The sequence below is a fragment of the Petaurus breviceps genome, unplaced genomic scaffold, assembly GCF_028583685.1.
Source record: "Petaurus breviceps papuanus isolate PSGF00001 unplaced genomic scaffold, PetGlider_PUasm1.0 90683, whole genome shotgun sequence".
Lineage (NCBI taxonomy): Eukaryota > Metazoa > Chordata > Mammalia > Diprotodontia > Petauridae > Petaurus > Petaurus breviceps.
In genome coordinates, this window is record NW_027187308.1 from 3,440,017 (window position 1) to 3,456,103 (window position 16,087).

At 36.8% G+C, this 16,087-nt stretch overlaps 1 long non-coding RNA gene across 2 annotated transcripts in view; it reads right to left on the bottom strand.

The window, feature by feature from the left end:
• Positions 1 to 16,087, bottom strand: part of LOC138143996 (uncharacterized) — a 259,778-nt gene that overhangs the window by 83,034 nt on the left and 160,657 nt on the right. For both annotated transcript variants that reach the window (XR_011163839.1, XR_011163838.1), the window contains exon 2: positions 535 to 635. This is a non-coding gene — a long non-coding RNA (uncharacterized lncRNA). The remainder of the gene's footprint in view (positions 1 to 534; positions 636 to 16,087) is intronic.

The window sequence follows — 16,087 nt, forward strand, 5'->3', positions numbered from 1 at the left end:
AATGGCTCCAAATTATCTCTAGACTCAAACAAAAAGTCCTCTATTTGACATCCAATGTTGTTTACAATCTGGGTCCTCTCTACCTTTCCAAAGATTTTTTAACTTTGTTTTTTCCACTCCACAAATTCCGAGTAAGCAATGTTGGCCCACACCTCTATTTTACACACACACACACACACACACACACACACACACATGCACCCACATTTTATCTCTATATACTGTACATTTGTGCTTACTGTCACCAATGCCTGTAGTGTGGCCCCTCCACCCCCATCTCACTCTTTAATCCTTGATTCCCAGGCTTCTTTTTATGATTCAGCTCAAATCCTGCCTTATCCTGGAGGATCTCCCTGGTTCCACCTTTCCCCAGTCTACATTCTCTGAGTTTATGTTTCATTTAAACCATTTATATCTTGAAAGTTCATAGTTATTTTCATATTGTTTTCTTTTTTCTTGAATCCCTAGCCCTCATCATAGAACCTAGCATTTATCATAGTATCATAGCACATCGAATTAATAAATGTTTGTTACCTGAGATATATGAGGAAATTGAAATTTATAGAAGTTAAGTCATTTGTCCAACGTCATATAGAAAGAATCAGTAGTAGGATTTGAAACCAGATTCTCTGAATCTAGAAAAAAAGGAAGAATTTTGGATTAGGAGACCAAAAAATCTCTTTCTATTTGTAAATTCAATTTAAATCAACATACACTTACCAAATAAGTATAATATATAAGACCACATACTATATTCACATATTACTTTAATCTTTGATCCCATATTTCTAAAACAAAAAAATGTAGGAGATAATTAAAAACTTCTGAAATCAGAAAGCTAAGGTTTTTTTTCTTGCTTGCTTATAAAGTCAGTGAACAAGGACATTATTTTTCTAAACAAATGTCCCATGAATATAGGGAGATGAAGAACCACTCTATGTTTCTTTCAAAACAACAACAACAAAACTAAGAGAAAGTATAAGAGGAGTAAAAGTGGCACAGACCCTGTGATGCCCAGAGTTGGATACTGGAGAAAGAAAGTATAGGTGAATTGTGATGCCTAGATTTCTTGGTAAACTAAATCCATCAGAAAAACAAAACCAAACATACAAAAAAGTAATTTAATTTTTTTCTTGGCCAGAAAGGAGTGAGTTAACTGATACAAAGTACATGCTATGGCAAGATATGTGGCCAATCCAAATTAAAGTGGAGTTAAGAAAAAGAAGCCTTTCACTATAACTAGCATATGGGACCAAAATAATTAACTCAAAACCAAAACAAAACAAATAAATAAAACCTTTATAAATTGTAAAACTTCCTATTAGATCTATAACTTGTACTTCATATATATAATATAGCGTTTAATAGGAAAAGATTAAAAACACTTAAAGGATAATTCTGAGTTATTCATAGGAATCAAGAAAGTGTAGAAAGTGGAGGTGGGGGAAAGTCTAAGATGACTTGTTGGAACCTAGGCCAAAGGTGATAGTGAGAAATCAGGAACAAGTGACATTACATCAAGTCATGAAGTTTGCCTGTGAGAAGAGTATATACACAGGCTACAAAAGACTTGTGTCACAGTCAAAATGCAATTCACTTCCTTCTCTTCTATACAGTTAGAATTTGCTAATATTGAGGCCTCCCACTTGACCTTCCTTAACGCCAGGGACATCTAAATTTCAACTCTCACCTGCTGTGGCCCTTTCTCCAGGGGACAAATAAATTAGAACATTTTAAATTCCTTCATCACACTGAGCTCAGTATCTGAACTCCTCCATAACAGATGGTGACCCAAATTTTCAAAATCTTCTTAATTTCTTATTTCTCCACTTCTGAGTAACCTCAATCTGCATAGCAGTTGGATACTTTCACTAAAGGAATATACACACGCTTATCTGTATAAACAGAGCATACAAAAATATACATAATTATAAATAATTTGTATGTGGATAAAATCAAATTGCATATAATTCAGTAAAGGGAGAATAGGAGGTAAATATATAAATAATCACACATAAAAATTTAGAAAAGAGAGAAGTTGAGAAAGGGAGAGACATAAAGAGAGAGGGAGATGCAGAGGCAAAGAGAGGCAGACAGATAAACAGTTCAGGAGTGAAGAACTGTATATGAGATAGACAGTGATTCCCTTCCTCAGTTTCCTGTCTTAAGGAAATTAATGTGACTATGGGAAAATAATTTAATCTCTCAGTACCATAAGCACTGTTAAAACCAAAAATTTCAGAATACTATCAATATGATAGTTTCTACACACACAGTCAACTTTTTACCTGATTATATACAAAGTGAAGTTCAGAGTTTAAAAAGATATTTGATATAGGCATAGATACATAGAAATGTATGTCCATGCATATATATGTACATATATGTGATATATGTACAGATGTAGGGGTGTATCATGTATAAATGCATATGGGTTAACGCATATGTGTATGTACTTGATTTCTTGTTCCACTGGAATACACTTTAAGTATTTACAATCACTTCTCTATCACAATGAAGTATTGGAATAGACTGGAAGAAATAATTGCAGAGAAACAAGTATATGCTTCATAAAATCTCTGGCTTAGAACTAAGATTAATGAATGACCCATTAGATTTCTTTAACAGAATAGGTATAGCCTGAAGAAGAGAGAAAATAATACAAAGAGAGGAAGTATATTAATTCAGAATTTGTGCCAACTTATAAAAGTTTTGGGCTAAAGTTTTATTTTCCTTAGTAAAAGAAATCAGACAACACAATACTGAGAAAATAAATATTTGAAAATTTTAGATAAAATATGTATTTAATTAATTTATGTCTAGTTTTCAATATTTACTTCCATAAGATTTTGAGTAGCAAATTTTCTCTTCATCCCTCCCATGCTCCAAGCCCAAGACTGTGCATAATTTGATAGAGGCTCCACAACGACATTCATACTGAAACTATTTTCACATTATTCATGTGATAAATAAGAATTATATGTGATGGGATGAGCCATAAGAAAGAAGAAATTAAAAAAGAAGAAAAAAAGAGAAAAAATAACATGATTAAAAATACATTCAGACTGCCTAGTTATTTTTCTGGATGTGGACAGAATTTTCCATCATGAGTCCTTTGGAGTTGTTGTGGATCCTTGCATTACTAAGAAGAGATAAGTCTATCAAAGTTATTCATTGCATAATGTAGCTATTACGGCATATAGTATTACTCTGGTTCTGCTCAGTTCACTCAATATCAGTTCATGTAAGTCTTTCCAGGTTTTTCTAAAATCTACTTGCTCATCATTTATTATAGGACAATAGTATTCCATTACATTCATATATGACAACTTGTTCAGTCATTTCACAGTTGATGTGAATCCCTTCAATTTTTGATTCTTTGCCAATACAAAAAGTTGCTAGAAATATTTATGTAAATATGAGTCATTTTTCTCATTTGTATGATCACTTTGTTATACATACTTATAATTAGTTATTTCTGGGTGGAAGGTATGCACACATTTAGAGCTCTCTGTACATAATTCCAAATAGCTCTCCAAAATGTTTCAATGAGCTCACAACTCCAACTTACCTACCTCTTCTTCAGGATTTAAAATTTTCCTTTTTGGTCATTTTAGACAATCTGACAGGTTTGATGTGGTACCTCAGAGTTTTTTTTTTGATTTGTATTTATCTAATCAAGAGTGATTTCAAGCATTTTTTTTCATATGACTTCAATTTCTTCCTCTGAAAATTGCCCGTTTGTATCCTTTGTCCATGTATAAATTGAAGAATGACTTATATTCTTATAAATTTGAAGCAGTTCTCTATGTATTTTAGAAATAAGGCCTTTATCAGAGATGCTGGTTGTAAAAATGATTTCCCAGTTTTCTGCTTCACTCGTAATCTTTGTGTGATAGGCTTTGTGCAAAAACTTTTCAATTCAAGTAATAAAAATTATCCATTTTGCATTTCATAATATTCTCCATCTCTTCTTTGGTTATAAATTCTTTAGTTCTCCATACATCTGACAGGTAAATTATTCCTTGTTCTTCCAGTTTATTTGTAGTGTCAGACTTTAAATCTAAATCATGTACCCATTTTGAATTTATTTTGGTATATTTTGTAAGATGTTGATATATATATATATATATATAGATGGAAGAATAGAAACAGGACTTCCGCATAGCTCGTGCTTCCACCTCCTCAATTTCATGTAAAAAATGACTCTAAATAAACTTAAGAGCTACAGAACCCCCAAAATGACAGAGAGACACTAAACTTCCACTGAAGACAGCCCAGCAGGCCAGCAGGAAGGGGCCAACATAGTGCTCTGGGAGCTGAGACCATCTGTAAATAAGGTTTTAGTCTCAGAGGGGCCACAACCAGCCACCGGCTATGGTTTCAGGAACTTCAGATCACCATTAGCTGTGGAGGTTTCCAGAATTATCAACAAATAGATGCTAAGGACAAAGTGAGAGGTCAGTGCAGTATGGACTTTGGGAAGCAGGAGTTCAGGAGTATGGTCTGGAAATTATGCCCTAGAGGGAGAAGTGGCTGAGCCACTGCTGCTGTGCAGCCACCACCGTGTGGCAGGTTCAGCTCCTGTCTTGCAGATTGTAGGGGGACCAAACAACCAGTCTGAGGGGTAATCACTGTTGCTTAAACTTTCTTGGATCTGGAATGCTATCATGGGTGGAGGTCCTGTGGTGTATGACAAGGGTGTCAGATGGTGGGGAGGCTTCGGAGAAGGCACCCCACTAATAGCTACAACAGCTGAGAAAATCCGTGTGATTGGAGCAAATCTATCCTCTCTGGTATCAAAGATATACTGTGGCAAAAAGCTCAAAAGTCAAATAATTGAGTGACAACATGAGCAAGCAAAGGAAGCAAAGCAAGCAGAGTAATCCGACACTAGACTCCTATTTTGGGTAAAAAAGGATGAAAGCATGGAACAGTAGAAAGACAGTGAAGTCAGAACTCCTTCACCAAAGGCTTCCAAGATGAATTGGTTACGGGCCACAGAAGAGCTTAAGAAGGATTTTGAAAACCAAATAAGAGAAGTGGAGGAAAACTTGGGAAGAGAAAGGAGAATGATGCAAGAAAATTGTGAAATGAGAGCCAACAACCTGACTGAAGAAAAGATCACCTTAAAAATAGACTAACTCAAATGGCAAAAAATGTCTGAAAAAAGAGAAGAATGCCTTAAAAAGCTGAATTTACCAGATGGAAAAAAGAATCTCAAAATCTCACAGAAGAGAATTATTCCTTCAGAAATAGATAGGAGCAAATGGAAGCTAGTGAATTTTAGAGAAATGAAGACACTACTAAACAGAAAAAAACAAATGTAAAAATAAAAGGCAATGTGAAATATCTAATTGAAAAAACCACTGACCTGGAAAATAGATAAAGGAGAGATAATTTAAAAGTTATTGGACTACCTGAAACCCATGATCAAAAAAAGAATCTAGAAATCATACTTCAAGAAATTCTAAAGGAAAAATATCCTGATGGTTTAGAACCACAGGGCAAAATAAGGGTTGAAAGAATCCACAGATCACCTCCAAAAAAGATCCCAAAAAGAAAACTTCTAGGAATATTATAGGCAGGTTATGGAGTTTCCAGATCAAAGAGAAAATATTATAAGCAGCTAGGAAGAAATGTGTATATGTGTGTGCATATGTACACACATACACATATATGTGTGTGTGTGTATATATATATATATTTAAGTCTTTATTGGAGGGTATATGGGCATATGAAAACATAAGTAAGTGTGTGTATATATGTCTACAGGTATACATAGATAGAGGGCACAGGACCATTTCAATAGGAAGGGATGATACTTAAAAGGTGAAATTGAGAGCTGAGAGAGGAATGTAATGAGAGGAGATGGGGAGAGACAGAATGGGGTAATTTATCTCATATAGAAGAGGCAAGGGAAAGCCCTTAAAATGGAGTGGAAGAACAGGAAGGCAAAAGGGAATGAGTGAACCTTACTGTCATTCAATTTTGCTTTGGCAGGGAATGACACATACACTAAAGAGGGTATTTCACCATATAGGAGAGTTGTGTGGGGAGGGAACAAAAGGGGGGGGTATGATGGAAGGGAGGGAAGGTTGGGGGGAGGGAAGTTGGAAGCACACACTTTTGAAAAGTGACTGGATTAAAGTAGAGAATAGAACAAGGGGGGGGGGATAGGATTGAGAAAAATATAGTCAGTCTTTCACAATATTTCCACAATGGAAATGTTTTGCAGGGCTACACATGTACAAACTATATTGAATTGCTTATCTTTCCAGTAAGGGTGGGTGATGACAGAGGAAGGGAAAGAATGTGGACTTCAAAGTTTTCAAGACAAATGTTTGAATATATATATATATATATATATATATATATACACACACAAAATTATTATTATTTTACATGCAACTGGGAAATAAGAAATACAGTCACTGAGTCAGAGAGATCCCCCGTGCCCTACTTGAAAGTCGGAGGGGCAGTGGAGGAGGATATAGGAGAGAGCAGATTGGGAGAGGTGGTATTTAGTGGAATCGCTGTTTTGGGTTGCTGGGTAGGGGAAAATGGGGAGAAAATTTGCAACTCAAATTATAGTGGAAATGAATGTTGTAAACTGAAAATAAACACAAAATTTAAAAGGAAAGATTTTCAGATAGACCAATAATTCTTAAATTATTTCTCTTAGATCTATTTTTCAGGTTAGATGTTTTACCAATGAGGTTTATTTACATTTATTCCTATTTTTAATTTTATATTTTTCTTTGATTCTTGATATCTCATAAAGTCATCATTAGCTTCCACTTGCCCAATTCTAAATTTTAACAAAATGTTTTCTTCAGTTAGTTTTTGTACCTCCTTTCTCATTAACAATTCTACTTTTTAAGGATTTGCTTTATTCGTTGTACTTGTTTCCATTTCTTCAATGGTATTTTTTGAAGTAATTGTTGAATTTTTCTTCTCCCTTTGTTTTTTTACTTGTAAAATTCTTCTTGAGCTCTACAAATAATATTTTTTGGGATTGTGACCAGGTCATATTCCCCTTTGAGGTTTCTGATGTGGGTATATTGATAATGTTGTCCTCTCCTGAATTTATGTTTTCACCTTCCTTTTCACTGATGTACTTCTCTATGTTCATTGTTTTTCTTTGTTGCTTTTTGCTCGTGGTGCTTGCCTTTTTTCTTGCTCTTAAAGTTGATCTGTGCTTCTGGATCCACAGTTCTAGGTTTCTTTTGCTGGGAACTTGGGGCCTGATTAATGGTTTTGTGTTTTGGGGCCTCAGGTGCTGGCAGCTAGAGGATTGTAGCTTACCTGGTGCGGAGCTGGAACTGGTGGTGGTAGCTGGTGTGTACCTGGTGTGGATGCTTGTCTGCTCCACCACCCTGGGGCTCAGGATGTCCCACTGGCTAGATGAGTTGTTTTCCTTCAGCCATAGCCAGAGGTACTTTTACCTCAATCTCCATAACCTCCTAAACTAAAAATCCGCTGCACCTGTTCTTTCTGTTGGCTGCACTATTTCAGGATTTTTTCCCAGGGCTAAATTTCCTGGGGTTTTCAGGGTCAATAAGGTAGGGTGAGAGCAACTTGCTGCTTACTCTTTCATTTTGGCTCCTGGATCTCAAAATAGGTGACTCTGACACATTCTGTCTCTGGGCTGATAGCTTCAGGACAATGCCAGCGCTGCCACAACCACTGCTACTGTCAATTCAGTCACCCCCAAGGCCTGCTTCTGGTTTGTGGGGACCGGTGTTGTATTGGCATGCTCTTCTCTCTCAGCACATTGTCTTGGGCTGGAAATTTGCCTTGTTCAGTCTCTTTGTGGCTTCTGCCACTCTAGAATTTGTTTAAAGTCAATTTTTAAAGATATTTGAAGGGATTTGGGGAAGAGATTAGGTGATTCCCTCCCTGCTTTCACTCTTCCAGCTTGACTCCATCTCCTAAGATAAAATATTTTAAGGGGCTCAAGTCCTTTAAAAGTTTATATAAAAGCAATTTTATTTAATTACAAATAGAGTCTGTTTTTATATGGTTTCAAAGATATGACTGTACCTTGCGGAAATTCCATAATTTGTACTTTTCAACAAATTAAGCTCATCTCTCCATTTAGCCTGAATTAGTGAAACTTTCTCCCTAAGAGGTGTGTGTGTTTATCAGTTAAATTAGTAATTATGAATCTTAACACTTAGTACTTTTACATATTTATGTCTTTTTGTATTATATTAAAGACATCTGCTAAGGTGTTTTGTCATAATCACTGTGCTGAGCCTTCTTCATGAACCTTCTGAAGTTATATGCATGCAGTAAATCCACACTGACTGGTTTCTGAATCTGTATTAGAGGAATAATATATATACATATATATATATGTGTGTGTGTGTGTGTATGTATATATGTATATACACACATATAAATAAATATATATATATATATATATATTTCCAAGTTTTTAGAAGATGATTAGAAAATCCAAGATTCCCCTTTCCTACCCCCTTTCCACATCTGTAATGTTCCATTCCCAATGAGTGACACAGGTTTGGACTACATAGGCAATCAACTCTCCTTATTCATCTAATTTATTTAACATGACAAAATGCATTGTAAATTGTTTCAGAGCTCCAGGTAAGTAATTCATATCCCAGAACATTCTTACACATTCAAAGGTCAGGAAAAAATGATAAGGGAAATGATGCTGATGGTCATATCCATCTATAGCCCCTGACTTAGAACACTGAAAACAAGGTTTTAAAAAAAAAGGTGGAAGAAAGGCAAAGGTAAAAAAAAAAAATCAGAGAAAAGCTGGGGCTTACATTGTTCTCCTGGCTTTGTTTCCTTCCAAGGACACTTTCAGACATTACCTATTAGATACTGGATTCAATTACTGCTTTATAGTCATGCCAAATTTTTTTATATTCTGGGCCTAGGCCACCTCTCTTGATGATCCATCTCATAGCTCCTGGTATAGCCTCAGTTCTCATAGTATTTCTATGAACTCAAGCTCTTCCAGTCATAAAAATCAACATTGGATTGTCATTGATGTGATCTTCAGGAAGTTTCCAGTTGAAAAGGTAAAGACTGAAGTCAAAGGCAAAGACAAAGGGTGCACAAAAAGAAATCAAATATAGTAAAGGCACAGTTAGAATCTTTTAAGATGCAGCAGTTACAATAAAAGAACGTAGGTCTTGGGACACTAGATAATTAAAGAGCAAAACAACAAGAGTTCTTGCCCAAAATATCATACCCAGCAAAATTAAGTATAATCCCGAATGAAAGACAAATGGACATCCAATGAATTATCAGACTTTCAGATTTTGTTTCAAAAAACCCTGGACTTAATAGAAAATTGACATAAAAAGATCCAAGAGAAATATACGGTATATATCAAAGACTAATTAAAAGATACTCAATAAGAACAGACTACTTTTTTATATGAGGAGATGTAAAACATATGTCTAAGATTTTTAATAATTATTAGGTAGTTTCAAAGAAAAATTGGGGTAGACCTGAGTATTATGTGATTCTAAAAAGTAGAAGAGTTTAGGAAAAGGTAAAAGGAGTAATTATCTTATTAAGTACAAATTACAAATGAGGTACAAGCTGAAGAACTAACACAGAAGAACTAGATGTGGAAAGAGTGTAAGTGCTAGTTCTAGAACCCTAGCCTCATTGACAATGGGTAAAAAAGTAACAATGCATATTTATTTATTTTCTTTTTCCTTAAAGCTTTATTAACTTCTGATTTACATCATTCATTTCTGCCAGATATTGAGGTACAAATTTCTCCCCATTTTTCCCCTACCCACCGCCCCACAAAAGCAGTCCCACAGGACATACCCTCCTCCAATCTGCTCTCCCATATTTTCTACCATACATCTTTCGACTTTTCCAGTGGGTTTCTAAGCCTCAGTGGCTGTATATCTTATTTCTGAATTACATGTGAGATGGTATTAATAATAGTATGTATATATTTATATATATGTACACACACACACATATATATATATATATTTGAATATTTGATTTTAAAACTTTGAATTCCAGATTCATTCCCTTCCTTCCTTGTCACCCACTCTTACTGGGAAGATAAGCAGTTCAGTATAGGTTGTACATGTGTGCGTAATGCAAAACAATAACATAGTAGATATATTGTAAAAGACTGACTATATTTCCCTCCCTCCTATCCCACCTCCCATTTGTGCTATTCTCTACTTTGATCCCTTCCATTTTCAAAAGTGGATGCTTCCAACTTCCCTCCCCCCCCAGCCTGCCCTCCCTTCCATCATCCCCCCTCTCATCCCCTTCTCCCCCTACTCTCCTGCAGGGTGAGATATCCTGTTTAGTGTGTATTTAACTCCCTCCTCAAGCCAAATTCAATGGGAATAAGGTTGACTGATTCCCTTTTGCCTTCCTATTCTTCCCCTCCATTGTAACCATTTTCCCTTGCCTCTTCTGTATGAAATAGTTTACCCCAATCTGTCTCTCCCCATCTCCTCTCATTATATTCCTCTCACCTCTTAATTTCACCTTTTCAGTATCATCCCTTCCTGTTAATTTGTCCTGTGCCCTCTATCTATGTATATCTATAAACATATATACACACATTCAAATATGTATTCATATGCCCATATACCCTCATATATAAACACACACACACACACACACACACACATATATATATATATATATATATGTATGTATGTATTTCTAATCCCTTCAACTACTGAGAAAAGTCTACATCAGTTACAATTATTGTTTTTCCACATAGGAATGTTAATGGTTCAAATTTGATAAGTTCCCTATGATTTCTTTTCCCTGTTTACCTTCTGATGGATCTCTTGCTTCTTTTATCTGAATGTCAAATTGTCTATTCAACTCTGCTTTTTTCAGCAAGAATACTTGAAAGTCCTCTATTCCACTGAATGACCATATTTTTCAATGAAACATGGTACTCAGTTTTGGTGGGTAGGTGACTCTTGGTTTTAATTCCAGCTCCTTTGATCTCCGAAATATCATATTCCAAGCCCATCAATCCCACAGTGGAGAAGCTGCCAGATCCTGGATTATCCTGATTGAGTTTCCACAATATTTAAATTGTTTCTTCCTGTGTGCTTGTAATATTCTCTCCTTAATCTAGGAATTTTGGAACCTGGCTGTAATATTCCTAGGAGTTTTCTTTTTGGGATTTTTTTCAGGAGGTGATCGGTGGCTTCTTTCAACCTCTATTTTGCCCTCTGGTACTAAAACATCAGGGCAGTTTTCTTTGAGAACTTCCTGGAGGATACTTTCTAGGTTCTTACTTTGGTCATGGCTTTCAGGTAGTCCAATAATTTTTAAATTATCTCTCCTGGATCTATTTTCCAGGTCAGTGGTTTTCCCAATGAGATATTTCACATCATCTTCTATTATTTCATTTGTTTGGATCTGTTTAATAGCATCTTGATTTCTCCTAAAGTCATTAGCTTCCATTTTCTCCAATCTAATTCTGAAGCAATGATTCTCCTCAGTGAGCTTTTGAGATTCTTTTTCCAGCTGGCAAAATCGGCTTTTTAAGGCATTCTTCTCCTCATTGCCTTTTTGAGCCTCCTCTGCCATTTGAGTTAGTCTGTTTTTTAAGGTATTATTTTCCTCAGTCAGGCTGTTGACTCTCATTTCATAACTTTCTTGCATTGTTCTCATTTCTCTTTTGACATTTTCCTCCACTTCTCTTATCTGCTACTTAACATCCTCTATGGCCTGTAACCAGCTTGTATTTCCGTTGAAGCTTTTTGTGCAGGAGTTCTGACTTCACTGTTTTCCTCCTGTTTCATGCTTTGCTCCTTTTTGTCCCCAAAATAAGAATACAATGTTGGAATCTTCTGTCTGCTTTGTTTCATTTGCCTGCTCATTTTGCCACTTAATTTCTTGACTTTTGGGCTTTTTGCCACAGTAGTACTCTGACACCAGACAGGGGAGTTTTTGTCCCAAACTCTGGGGTTTTCTCAGCTGCTGGAGGTATTAGATGGGTGCTTTCTCTGAGCTCTCCACATGCTCTGGAACGCTGTACATGCACCACAGGACCTTCACCCTAGACTGCAATCCAGATCCAAGCAGGTTAAAGCAAGAGCGATTACCCCTCAGACTGGTGCTTGGTCCCCCTACACTCTGCAGGCCAGGAGCTGAAGCTTCCACGTGGCACTGACTGGGTGTACCAGCATCTCAGCAGCTTCTCGCTCTGGGGGTAAAAGCCACGCACACCCACTTACTGGTTCCAAAGTCCAGACTGTACTGACCTCTCACTTTGTCCTTCATATCTATTTGTTGATAAATCTGGAAATGGCCACAGCTGCTGCTGCTCTGGAGTCCCTCTGGCCAGAGGCTGGTCATGCCCACCCTGGGGCTAAAGCCTTGGAGGAGGGCTGGGCTTAGCTCCCAGAGTGCTGTGCTGGACTCCTGCAGGCCTGGTGGGCTGTCCTCAGCTGGAGATTAGCTTCTCTGTGTCATTTTGTGGGTTCTGCAGCTCCAAAGTTTGTTTAGAATCCCATTTTTACATGGATAGGGGAAGGTGGAAGCCTGAGCCACTGGAGGGTCATGCTTCTACAATGCATATTTATTTAAAAGTGTGTGAAAGTGTTCTAAATTCAAAAAGAAACAAAAGTGAAGGGGATAGGGAATGGGAAGAGGATAACTAAGAGATTTTAGAGAGAACTCTATTCATATCGTATCTAGATTAAAGAGAATGTAATATATACATCTAGAAGAGAATTAAATTCTTCCAAATTTATAAAAAATTAGTTGAGAGAATAAGATAACTAGAGGGGTATAGAAGTGTGCCTAGATTAATGGGAATGGGATAAAATGGCAATTATATATATATATATACATATATACATATGTATGTATATATATATACATATACACACACACACATAAAAGTCTTATAAATTAATATGGAAATATGAGGGGAAGGGTAGGGGGGAGAAGATAAGGGAGGGATATTGGAGTGGGGTAGATTAAGTAATAGAAGGGCAAGGTATTGGATAAAAGTAAAATAGAGGGGCAGAGTCCAAATTTTGGAGCTGCTGAGCCCACAAAATGACACAGAGAAGCTAAGTTACCACTGAGGACAGCCTAGCAGGCCGGAAGGAATCCACCAGCACAGTGTTCTGGGAGCTGAGCCCAGCCCCATGCAGAGGTTTTAGCTCCAGGGTGAGACTGACCATCCACCAGCCACAGCGACTCCAGTTCAGCAGCAGCTGTGGCCATTTCCAGATTTATCAACATATAAATACGAAGGACAAATTGAGAGGTCAGTGCAGTCTGGACTTTGGGACCCAGTAAGTGGGAATGAATGGCTTTTGCCCCAGGGTCACGAAGTCTCTGAGACACTGGCACAGCCAGCCAGCACCATGTGGCAGCTTCAACTCCTTGCCTGCACAGTGTAGGGGGACCGAGCACCAGTCTGCAGGGTAATCGCTATTGCTTTAACCTTCTTGGATCTGGATGGCAGTCTAGGGTGGAGGTCCTGGGGTGTGTGTCCAGCTTGCCAGAGTGCGTGGAGACATCAGAGAGGGCAACCATTTAATACCTCCGGCATCTGAGAAAATCCCAGCATTTGGGACCAAACCTCACCTGTCTGGTGTCAGAGTCCTACTGTGGCAAAAAGACCAAAAGTCAAGTAATTGAGTGGCAAAATGAGGAGGCAAAGGAAACAAAGCAGACAAAAGATTCCAACATTACACGCCTATTTTGGGGACAAAAAGGAGTAAAGCATGGAACTGGAGGAAAACAGTGAAGTCAGAACTCCTGCACCAAAAGCTTCAAAGGAAAATACAAGCTGGTTACAGGTCATAGAGGACCTTGAGAAGCAGATAAGGGAGGTCAGTGAGTAAGAGCACTGGCTCCAGTGTCAGGATGACCTGGGGATCAAATCTGTGCTCAGATACTTAGCACCACACCCAGAAATAACTGGCCTTCTAACCTTGAGCAAGTTACCCAACTCCAATTGCTTAAAAAGAAAAAAAAAGAAGCAGATAAGAAAAGCGGAGGAAAAATTGGGAAGAGAAATGAGAACAATGCAAGAAAATTATGAAATGTGAGTCAACAGCCTGACTGAGGAAAATAATGCCTTAAAAAAGAGACTGACTCAAATGGCAGAGGAGGTTCAAAAAGGCAATGAGGAGAAGAATGCCTTAAAAAGCTGAATTTGCCAGAAGGAAAAAGAATCTCAAAAGCTCACTGAGGAGAATTATTGCTTCTGAATTAGATTGGAGAAAATGGAAGCTAATGACTTTAGGAGAAATCAAGATGCTATTAAACAGATCCAAACAAATGAAAGAATAGAAGGCAATGTGAAATATCTCATGGGAAAACCCACTAACCTGGAAAATAGATGAAGGAGAGATAATTTAAAAATTAGTGGACTACCTTAAAGCCATGATGAAAGTAAGAACCTAGAAATAATCCTCCAGGAATTTCTCAAAGAAAACTTCCCTGATGTTTTAGTACCCGAGGGCAAAATAGATGTTGAAAGAATCCACCGATCATCTCCTGAAAAAGATCCCAAAAAGAAAACTCCCAGGAATATTATAGCCAGCTTCCATAATTCCAAGATTAAGGAGAGAATATTACAAGCAGCCAGGAAGACACAACTTGAATATTGTGGAAACATGATCAGGATAACCCAGGATCTGGCAGCTTGTCTACTGAGGGATCAAAGGGCTTGGAATATCATATTCCAGAGGTCAAAGGAGATGGGATTAAAACCAAGAGTCACCTACCCACCAAAACTGAGTATCATGTTTCAGGGGAAAATATGGTCATTCAGTGGAATAGAGGACTTTCAAGCATTCTTGCTGAAAAAAGCAGAGTTCAATAGAAAATTTGACATTCAGATAAAAGAAGCAAGAGATCCATGAGAAGGTAAACAGGCAAAAGAAATCATAAGAAATATATCAAAATATTTTTCTATTAACATTCCTACATGGAAAAACAATAATTGTAAGTTATCAAACTTTTTTCAGTAGTTGAGGAGATTACAAATATATATATATATATATATATATATATACATACATACATACATACATATATATATGAAGGTATATGGGCAAATGCATACATATGTGAATATGTGTATATATGTTTACAGGTATACATAGATAAAGGGCACAGGATGAATTAACAGGAAGGGATGATACTTAAAAGGTGAAATTAAGAGGTGAGAGGATTATAATGAGAGGAAATGGGAAGAGACAGGTTGGGGTAAACTATCTCATACAGAAGAGGCAAGGGAAAATGGTTACAAAAGAGGGGACAAATAGGAAGGTAAAAGGGAATGGGTCAACCTTATTCCCATTGAATTTGGCTTGAGGAGGGAATGAAATACACACTGAATAGCTTATCTCACCCTCTAGGAGAGTAGGGGGAGAAGGGGATGAGAGGCGGGATGATGTAAGGCAGTGCAGGCTGTGGGAGAAGTTTGTTTGAAGCACCCACTTTTTAAAGGGGATGGGATCAAAATAGAGGATAGAACAAGTGGGAAGTTTGATAGGAGGGAGAGAAATATATTCAGTCTTTTATCATATATCTACTATGTTATGGTTTTGCATTAGCCACACATGTACAACTGATACTGAACTGCTTATCTTCCTAGTAAAGTTGGGTGACAAGGAAAGGATGGAATCAATCTGGAATTGATAGTTTTAAAATAAAATATTCAAATATATATATATATATATATATATATATATATACTATTATTAATACCATCTTACATGTAATTGGGAAATAAAGTATTCAAGCACTGAGATATAGAGATCCACTGGAAAAGTTGAAATGGGTATGGGAAAAAATATGGGAGATCAGATTGGAAGAGGGGAGATCCTGTGGGTCTGCTATTTTGGGGCTGTTGGTAGGGGGAAAATGGGGAGAAAATTTGAAAATCAAAATCTGGCAGAAATGAATGACTTAAATCAGAAGGTAATAAATCATTTTTTAAAAATTATGCTAACATTACATATATATATATATTCATATTTATATATATGGAGAGAGAATGTGTATTTTGCAATAAACATGGATATATAGTTGTATATATATATATATATATATATAT